Here is a 10,926-nt window from a genome sequence, read left to right as displayed (position 1 = left end):
CCCTTGGGCTAGTGTCCAGATATAAGTGAGTATATACCATTTGACTCTTTCTGCTTCTGGGTTAACTCACTCATTATGATCATTTCTAGTTTTTAAAATCTAAGCCAAAAGGATAGTTTAATCTTAAATTATGTGCTCTCCAATATCCTTGTCCCAGAATAATGTGTATGGTGTGTGTGTGTGTGTGTGTGTGTGTGTGTGTGTGTGTGTGTGTGTGTGTGTTGTGGCCATAATTTTCTGAGAGCAGCAGACAGGTTAAAAGCAACCTGAAACAAAACTAATATATCATAAATGTAGGAAGCAACACATGGATAAATAGTGATAAGACCTACAGTTCTGTGTGCTCTTCTGGGTCAGCTATGGTCAGTAATTTCTCCTCTTGTAAAACTCTGTCAAAGATTTCTGTAAATAATTCCTTGTCCCCTTTCCATGCCATGTTTTCTGTGTCATTCAATAAACATGGCATGATCCCTTTGTCAGACAGAGGCACAGAGATAGAAAATACACCCAGAGAGATAATACAGACAGAGTTGACAGACACCATATGCAGGCCAAACAGGCCACAGACCACACATTACAGAAAGACAGAAGACATGGGGGGTGGGGGACATGGAGAATTCACAATTTGGCTTTCCCTTGGTCTAACTGCTCCAGGAGAAGATCACACACATCTGTACATGATATAGGAAGATACCAAACATCAGTCTCTAACCTCCAGAGAAGCAAGAGAACAAGTACGAATGCAAATACAATACACAAATACATACAACACGTGAAACACACATGCATATCCAGACACACATACACAGCACACAAAAACAGCACACAGTCCTAGATATGGAAACTGGTCTGCTACAAGCACACACAGTGGGTGCTTTTATGCAGAGAGGCAGGTGTAATGTAGGCAGCAGCTACATACCTGACGGTTGAGCAGACAGTGAATGAGGAAGATGAAGGCCCCCTGCAGGCTGTTGATAATGGTGAACAGGTATGCCATGACGTTTGCCAGGGGGCCAATCTGGAATATTCCCAGCACCCAAGAACAGCCCAAGATGAAGATCTGGGCAATGGCCTTGAAGGTCAGCAGCCTGTAAGATGAGGTTTAAAAAATAAGTTTTCCTGAGAGCTGGTATGATCTCCATGGGGAGACCTGGCGCTGTCTGAAGATGACGCCAACTGGCTCACTACCACACTGGAAATAAAGACAGAGTGAAATTTGATTGCCTCAAAGTAAATAAGTCAATAGGCAATTAAAATACTGTTGCTCACAGATACGAGTATTCAAAGACGTGTGGGTGTGCATTGAATAGATTGTTGGTTTAGCAATGAATGTTCAGACTTAGTCCTCATTGTGTGGATGGTAAATACATGGTTATAAGGTATGGAAAGGTCCTTCTTTCACTGAGACAAAAATTCTCCATTTTAAGTACAAAAACTGTGGCTCAGTGGCTTTGAGTACACTCACACATCATGCAAGCATCAGTACCATACAGTTCTAAGTCCTTTTTATTATCTTAAAAACGAAATAGGCACATACATGAAAGAAAAAGCCATAAATACAAAGCCCTCATTCTCTTTCCCACCTCCCGAAGGAAGACTGCAACCAAATATTCACCAAAATGTGAATTAATAAAATAAGTCTAGATAAATATAGGATAGATCAATTTGTCATATCCAGTTAATGGGCATATCATAGAATAAAAATATAACTGTAGAGTAAAGAAAATATGGTATAGTCATTCAATTGACTATTATACTGCCATAATAGGGAATGAGGCACAGTATGGCTAAATGCTATAAACTTCATAATAAATAAAAACCCAGACAAAGATCATTTGTTGCATAGTGGAATTTATTTAGATATTAAGAATATATTAAAAAGAGAGGGAGAGAAAGACAAAGACGGAGAACAGATTGTAAGCCAATTTTTTGTAAAATATTAAGAATAATATTCAATGTATTATCATTATTAGTATTAGTATTAGTGTTAGTATTATGAGAGTGAGTAACAACATACTATACTGAAAAATGGTCCAGGCTTGGGATCAGTTAGTGAATAATTGGTTCACTCAGAAATTCTTTGACATTTATGAGATATGTGCCCTGTCTATGCCTCATATTGTCCACGTGGCTCAGCTCTTCATGCTATCCTCCCAGCGAAAGAGTGATATTCTAAGCCAGACCTTATGGCACACTCAGTAATCCCAGCATCCAAGAGTTATAGATTTCAAACCTGCTTGTCCTACAGAAGGAAAGACTTTCTCAAAATAGACATTTTAAAGTATTATGAGTCATCTCATATGATTTTTGTGTGGTATCTGTGTTTTTGTGCATTCATGTGTGTGGTGTGTGTATGTGTGTGTGATGTGAATGTATGTGTGCATGTGTATGTGTGTATTGTATACATTTGCATGTGTGTGAATGGATGTTTATTTATGTATGCATGTGTGATCATATGAATGCATTGTGTATATGCATTGTGTATGTACATGTGAGTGTGTGGGTATGCACATATGTGTACATGTGTGTTGTGCACACATGTCTATGTGTACTTTGGTGTGTGGCTCTGTGGGTTACATATGTATATTCTGTGCATGCATGTGTGGATATATCCATGTTTGTATTGTGTGAATGTATGTCCATGTTTGTGTGTGTACATGTGTGAATTTGTAGGTATGTATGTATGTGAGTTCCTGTGTGTTCACATATGCATTTGTTTTTATGTTTGTGTGTTTCCATGTGTATGTATGTTCATGTTTTTGTATGTGCATGTATGTGCATGTACCTATATGTCCATATTTGTGTGTGTATCTGAGTATGTCCATGTTTGTATTGTGAATCCGTGTGTGTATGTGGGAATGCATGCATGTGCTGATGGTTCACACTGAATGTATTGATAGTTGTGATCTATAAAAGGCTCAATGTTCCTAGCAATTGTGGCAATGATTTATCAGCTACCTAAAGCAATCCATAACAATATCCTCTGTCTATAGATGAGGAAACAGCTTTGTACAGGTCATGTAAGCAATGTACTGTCACACATGACATAAATGGCATTGAAGAAGTGGGAAATTTAAAGTCTCTACTCTGCTATTTTACACAAGCCTTATCACTTTTCTGCTGTGCACACACAAAAGGTTATCAGATTCTGTAAGGTGACTCAATGAGAAAAGTGCTTGCTGCACAAATGTGAAGACCCTTCTCAAATCCTGAGAACCCACATAAAAGCAAGTGCATAACATGAGCATCTGTAATCCCAGTGCCCCTGTGTGAGATGGGAGGAGACAGAAAAGTGTAAAACAGCACCCAAGGTGTCCTCTGACTCCTACATGTGTGCCACGGCATGCACGGACCTTCACACTAATATGCTGTACACAGAAAAGTGAGTGTAGGGCTTTGTCAAGAGGACAGGAAAGAAGTAAAGGAGAGAAAAGAGGCCATACCTGGTGTCCTTGAGTTTAGATACTTCTGAGCTGACACTGCAGAGCTTCTGCCTCAGCACCCACAGTGTCCAGGCAAGGAGAACGGAGTTGATCTACAAGATCAAGCAGAGGTTGTATGGACCAGACACACAGACTGACTATAACTAGTCCATATACACATATAACTCTGGCCTCTAGTAACTCATCCAGAATGCCATGATGCCAGCCTGTGATCCTGGATTTGTCAGGGCCAAATGTCCAGGGCTTGATCCATAACCAACAACTTCCCAGATAAGGTCTTTTCTTCCCATTTAGAATAGGCAGCCAAAAGGCAATATCACCCCAGACCAACCACATAAGACACATCACTTGTAGTTAGCCAACCTGTTGCTTCCCCATACCACAGCATACAAAGCCCATTTCTTATGCATTTAAACTGGTCCCTGCTTACCTGCTACTAAATCTACAGTATGATGGTGCTGCACACCTCTGTTGTAACACTGCAGCAACCGTGCAAGAAATCATTCCTTGTTCCCATGCAGACATTGTTTTTTAAATTGGGAGACTGGCTGTTTCCCATCATTTAAGTTATAACCGAAACCAGTGTCATAGACTATGCCACTGAACAAATGGTTCATTCTCTTCAAAGGTGTTCCCTCAACCTCCTCAAAGTGCTGTGATGGTTGGTATTAACTATCAACACCTAGGAAGCAAGCCTCCAGGAATACCTATACGAGACTAATATAAGGTTAGTTCTCTAAATATCAGTGTGGAGGGTTATCTTGATTAGTGGGAGGCTCTGCTACTGCAGGCAGCACCATTCCCTAAGCAAAGGCTTGTGGGAGTATGAGAGTGGAGAGAGTGAGATGAGTGCAATGTGCATAAGTCCACTGCTCTTGTGTGTGGGTGTGATATGACAAGGTGCTTCAAATTCCTTTGGTCTTGACTTCTCACAGGGATTGCCTGTAACTTGGAACTATGAACCAAATGAGCCCTTTCTCCCATAAATTGCTTTGATCAAGATATGGAGGGGATTAGAATATAATTATAATCATTTTCTCCTTCCTGTTTCCTCATCCAAACCCTCTAATATATCCCTCATTACTCTTTAAAATTCATGGCCTCTTTTTTCATTAATTATTGTTACATACATATGTATATATGTACACACACACACACACACACACACAAACACACACACACACACACAAACTCCTAAATGCAACCTACTCAGTCTGTAAAATGATACTTGCATGTAAAATGTAGAGCTGACCATTTACTATTGGTCAATTAGACCAATTGGTATACTCTTTCTTGCTTAGCAAACTACAAGGTATAGAAGATAACTGTAAATCTCACATCAAAGATGATCTGACCTCAGATGTCAATATTTCCAACATGGAAATCTGTGTCTCTGATGTCACAGACATGAGGACAAGTCATAGAGGCTTTGCTTGACAAAGTGACAAAGACCTCCGACTGCCCAGCATGATCTCTAGACATTCAGAACAGCTGTCAAGGCTTTGTTTGACAAAGTTCCAAAGATCTCCAGCTGATCACTGTCCTTAAATATTATGTATGGTCTAGGTGTAATTTTGCCAAAAAAACTTTTGTCTTTTTTTTATTACTGTGATTTTTAATCAGTTTCAAATCCTGATTAAAATAACAGCAGTGAGAATGAATCTTTATAAATATTACAGCATTTCTACATCATTGATATGGCTTTTACACTGGTTGTATATACAAAGAAAAAGTAACATTAGAATAAAGGCAATAGTAACATATGCAAACCAAGCACATCCCCTGGCACAGTCCTTAGTAAAAAGCTTCTCTGCTAAGGTGTGTCTGACATGGCTACATGCAGGTATCATTGTGAAGGATAAGCTCTGAATGGCTTCATTCGTTAAAGAAAAATCCACATTTGGAGCCATCTCCATAAGGAAGCTCTTTGATGATCTTCTTCTTGATGTAGGCTGGGTATTGTCAGGAGTTAACCTGTCTGGTTGTCAAAGAATCTTTAAGATATTAAAAGCTTCTTAAATGCCATATTCTGTAGGTCTCTGAGACCCAAAGAAAAGGGAAAAAAACAAAATAAAATAACAAAAAAAAACTCCCTCGCTCCATTGAATAGTAGAGCTATTCAACAAATAAGACAGGGGCAGTTAAGAGCACATTGCAAGATGGTCTTCAAAGCACTTTCAACATATCCAGAAAATTCTCTACTTACACTGCTCATCCTAGAATAAGCCTCCATGATAGCTCTCAACTGTGGAAAGCTTCTTGTGGGGAGGATAATGTTGAAGCAGGATTCATGTGTCCCTAGCCTCCCCTTACCAGCCCAATAGAGATGCTGAGTGACTTCCTGAGTCATCTAGTGGTTTACACTCTGATTCTCATCATAGTTTCCCTGGCACATGGACATGAGGAGATATTCAAAATGTCCTGAGGTATCTGACCTAATGTCCTTCTCAATGTGGCATCCAAATTCTGATTGATAACATCTAACAATGTCTAGAATTTCTTGATTTGTTCTTTTGCACAAAATTTCTATAAATACACCCTCTTGAGTTCCTTCTCCCTGCATTGCTTTTTATAAACTCCAAGCATGTATGTAGAAGACATGATCATGGCAAGGGTTATTTCTTCTGTTTCTGAGTTGAAATCTTTCATTAAATCCTTGCCATGCATGGTCTTAAAAGCTGCTTTAATTTGCTGTCTCTAGTCATTGGAGTTGTTGGATACAACATTCATCTGGAATTGCTTGCTTGTCTGTCCCAAACCCCTTCATTGCTTTGCCAAGAATTTCTGAATCTCTCATAGCATCAAAATTGGAAGCTGATTGCATCATCCCTGGGGTTCCTTGAGCCATCACAGAAGGCTCACTAGGGTAAGGAGCTTGTCCTCAAGGCTACTGAGACAGAATCTGTCCCCCAGAAAAGCCACATGGTACTGGAACCTGAGCAGATCCACCACCATATGACAGTATAGGTGTCTGTGAATAGCCAGAAAAGTCCGCTTCACCAGGTGGGGCCCCAAAGCCTTGGGCTCCAGGATAGGCTGGAGCACCCCCTGGGTTTGAACAACAGGATAGCTCTCAGGGGATAGAAAACCTACAGGTGTAGGATAATCTCCAGATCCCAGATAGCCATCCCTTGATGCTGATGGGTAAGCCCTTCATCCCATTGGTGGAAAGTCACTAGAATAAGGATACTGATCCATGGGGGGGGGGGGGAGAGACGACTCCTGACCTATAAGTGGATATCCAGGGAGAGGTGGCTAGCCTGTTGAGGGATAGCATGGGTATGACATTCTGAGCTAGAGAGAAGCATCACACCCTAGCCTGCTTTTCTGTAATACGAAGCTGGGGAGGGCTGGAGCCTAAAAACAACTTTGAAATCTGCTTTTTCTCTTAAAATTTTCTTTCTCTCCGTTTATCACTTTGACTATGAGCCCTAGTGAAATTTATGCTGGAAAGCTTTTTCCCACAGAGAATGTTGAAAGAAGGCATCTGGCCAAAGGCTCAAGACAATGAGAGTCTTGGCTCTAACTATTGTGATCAGCCAGGCAGAAACTGCTTGAAAAGCAAAGTTAGGACTTTGACATAATAGTTCCTGGTTAGATAATGTTAGCTGTAGAAAAGTAAAACTTGTTTCTTTAGAATCTGCATTGGAAGTAATACAATGTGGCCTTGGAACATCATCCTTTACAAATATTTTACACTAAAGGACCCCTTGTCAGCTATCCTAGACTTTGGTAAAGATGAATAGCACACCTGTTGGTTTGGGACTGGAAGTAAGTAATGTTTTTCTGTGTTAAGGACATTTAGTTTCAAGCTATATTGCTATGACAATCATGTAAACACAATGGCTTTAGCCCAGAGACATTTATGATTAAACTTTTCTAAGTATTGTTTTTATAAAAATCAGGTCATGATGACCATTGCTTGGATATTGATTGATTTTTATTATATGCTTATAACTGTTTGTATTTCTTTGTTAGATTGTTTTCTTGTTCTGTTTATTTTTAAATGCTCTATTGATTGTAAAATATGAGAAAATCATGATGTAATATGTAATTAACAAAACTGAACTTCACATTAAATTAAGTACAGGGGTTGGCCCAAGGAGAAAAAGAAACAAAAAGAAAAACAAAGTTCTTCTGGGCTAAAAGACCTTTCAGTTTTCATTTCAATTTATGCATGGGCCTCAGTATTTCTTTTCTCCTCCATTCCTCAATCTCTTCTCAACAATTCATTCCCTCTGACTAATTGTTCCCCCAAGAGATAGTTTCTATGGCCAGATGATCTCTGACAGCTCAATTCTTCCTACCCCAGAACCATGAAGACTTTCTTTTCTCTGATCACAAAGCTGGTCTATGGGACATGTTATATGAGAATCCCACTGCCTTAGTTTTCTTCTCTGTTACTGTAATAAAATGCACTGCCATCTTCTCCCATTCTTAGTACTCTTGGAAACAAACTAAATGTCCTTCAACCAAAGGATGGATAAAGGAACTGTGGTACATTTACACAATGGAATACTACTCAGCAGTTAAAAACAAGGAAATCTTGATATTTGCAGGCAAATGGATGGAACTAGAAAAGATCATCCTGTGTGAGGTAACCCAGACCCAGAAAGGTACACATGGTATATGCTCATTTATGAGCAGATATTAGCTACATAATACAGGATAACCACACTACAATCCACAGACCTAAAGAAGCTAAATAACAAGGAGGACCCTAGCGAAGATGCTTAATTTTCATTCAGAAGGACAAATAGAATAGACACCAGAAGTAAGTGGTTGAAGAGAAAGAACAGGATGGGCATCTACTACAGAGGTCCTCTGAAAGACCCATCCAGTGGAGGATCAAACCAGATTCTGAGACTCACCACCAAACTTTGGGGTGGAGAGAAGGGAGTCTTATGGAAGAACTGGAAGATAGAAGGACCTGGAGGAGACAGGAGCTCCACAAAGAGAGCAATGGAGCCAATGAATATGGGCCTTTGGGGAGGTATCCTGCAGAGACTGATGCACCAAGCAAGGCCCATTAATGGTGTGGACCTAGACCCTCTGCTCAGATGTAGTAGATAGGCAGCACAGTCTCTTTGTGGGTCCCTTAATATGGGGATTAGGGGATACCTCTGACATGGACTCTGATACCCACTCATTTTGATCACTGCCCCCTGGTGGAGGCAGCCTTGCCAGATCACAGAGGAAGAGGAAGCAGGCAGTCCATATGAGACTTGATAGGCTAGAGTCGCATAATAAGGGAGAAGGGCTCCCCTTTCTGATGACTGGAGGGGGGGTAGTGGAGATGTGGGAGGTAGGATGGGACCAGGAGAGGATGAGAGAAAAGGCTACAATCTAGATGTAAAGTGAACAAGTTAAAAATAAAAATAAATTAATTTTTTAAAACTAGCCATTTTCTCTATATTAATCCTGCCAATTCAGAAGCATGAAAGGCCTTTCCATGATCTAGAATAAACTACAAATGACACAAGGAAACACAGCACTATAAGTGACAGCTAGCAGAAGCATCATCTGACAAGAAGTGAGACTTTATGGAAGACATTAGGCAAACAAATAGGGCACCACAGTCAGTTTTTACCATCAACTTGGCTCAACCTGCAGTCACCAGAGGAGGAAGTCTCAGTTGAGAGATTTCTCAAGTCATATTGGCCTGTGGATATGTCTGTGGGGTACTGTCTTGATTACTAACTGATATTAGAGGGCCCATCCTAGGATGGGAGGTGTCGTTCCAACAGCAGGTGGTCCTGGCATGTATAACAAAGCTAGCTAAGCAGGAGTCTTGCCTGGGACAGCAAGCAGCATTGCTTCATGGGTTTCCACTTTTCCGTTCCTGCTTGTGTTCTCACCCTGACTTCCTTCAGTAATGGACGATGAAATTGTCTTAGTTAGGATTTCTATCGCTGCAATGAAATGCCATAATGAAAAAGTAAGTCAGGGAAGTTAGGGTTTATTTGGATTACACTTCCATGTCACTGTTCATAATCAAAGGAAGTCAGGACAGGAACTCAAACAGGGCAGGAACCTGGAGGCAAGAGCTGATGCAGAGGCCATGGAGAGGTGATGCTTACTGCCTTGCTCAGCCTGGTTTCTTATGGAACCCACAACCACTAGCCCAGGGATTGTACCACCAACAATAGGCCAGTCCCTCCACCATCAATCACTAAGAAAATGCCCTGTAGCTGAATATTATGGAGGCGTTTTCTCAATTGATGTTTCCTCTTTTCTGATGACTCTAGTTTGTGTCAAGTTGACATAAAACTAGACAGGATAGGCCTGTAAACTGAAATAAACCCTTTATTCTCTTGATATGCTTTTGGTCATGGCATTTTTCTTGCAGCAACAGAAATGAAGCCAGAACAGTGCTCAGCATTTTCAAATGTCACTTGGTTTCTGCTTATTTCTCAGAATTTCCCATCCCATTTTTTTTTTCTTATCATGATCATCGCTCCATAGTTCCTTCCTTTTCTTTGTTTTTTTTTTTCTTTTGTATATAAGATCTTTATACATGGCAATGTGTCCCTAGCAGGTCTAAAACTTAATTTGTTACATAAACCAGGATGACCTCAGACTGACAGATATCCTCCTGCTTGTATATACTAAGTGAAGTTCAATTCCTTTTACTTTGTCTTCCATTCAACATCTATAACTAGAAGAGACTAACAGATCCATTCCCCCTAAAACACAAAGTCATAGGGGAGGGGAATGATTGGAAAATGGGAGGGAGGGAAGAATGGGAGGATACAAGGGATGGGATAAACATTGAGATGTAGCAAGAATAAATTAATTTTAAAAATTAAAAAAAAACAAAAAGAAAGATTGTTGTCCCTCCTAGACATTTTTCACCTGAGCATGAATGAAAAGTGACAGAGAAATTGCACCCTAACTCAGAAATCTCAAGAACTAAAAATCATAGGAAAGAGTTTTGAGAGTATCAAGCTTGCAGTGTGATGACACTTTCTAACTTGGGCTCTCAATGGTCGCCAAAATGTACTTGAACAAATGTTTTCCTTACCATGATTATCATGCAGACTGGCCCCAGGAAACTCCAGATGAACCCAGTTTCTGTATTCAGCCAACAGCTGTAGAGGAAAACACAGGAGGCATGAGCAATTGCCTCAGCACACTGACCAGGCAACTGAGCATCCTTCAGAATACTAAAGAGTGAGGTTCATTCAAAAATGCCGATTGTAGGGTGGATGCATGTCAATGTCATATGGATGAAGATGCACCCTGGGCAAATATTCCTGAGACCTCTACCTATAATGGAGTCCAAGGTAAAGTATTAGAGGTAGGTTCTCCTCCAAGATTCATGACTTCACTGGCCCTGGGTAGTTGGCTAGGTTTCTAGTACCAAGAATGATTTCTCTCTTTTTGAGAATGTCTTTTTTAAAAAACTGTTTACTGGTTCTTTGTGAATTTCACATCATTCGCCCAATTTCATTTATTTCCCCATCCCTCCATAATCGCCCCC

General features: G+C 40.3%; 1 pseudogene; it reads right to left on the bottom strand.

Moving 5' to 3' along the window:
* Positions 1–4,740: 4,740 nt before the first annotated feature.
* On the bottom strand, positions 4,741–7,289 carry LOC127212611 (annexin A7-like; annotated as a pseudogene).
* Between the last annotated feature and the right edge of the window lie 3,637 nt (positions 7,290–10,926).

Source organism: Acomys russatus, chromosome 31, assembly GCF_903995435.1.
Source record: "Acomys russatus chromosome 31, mAcoRus1.1, whole genome shotgun sequence".
Classification (NCBI taxonomy): Eukaryota; Metazoa; Chordata; class Mammalia; order Rodentia; family Muridae; genus Acomys; species Acomys russatus.
This window is presented reverse-complemented; position numbering and strand designations above follow the sequence as displayed.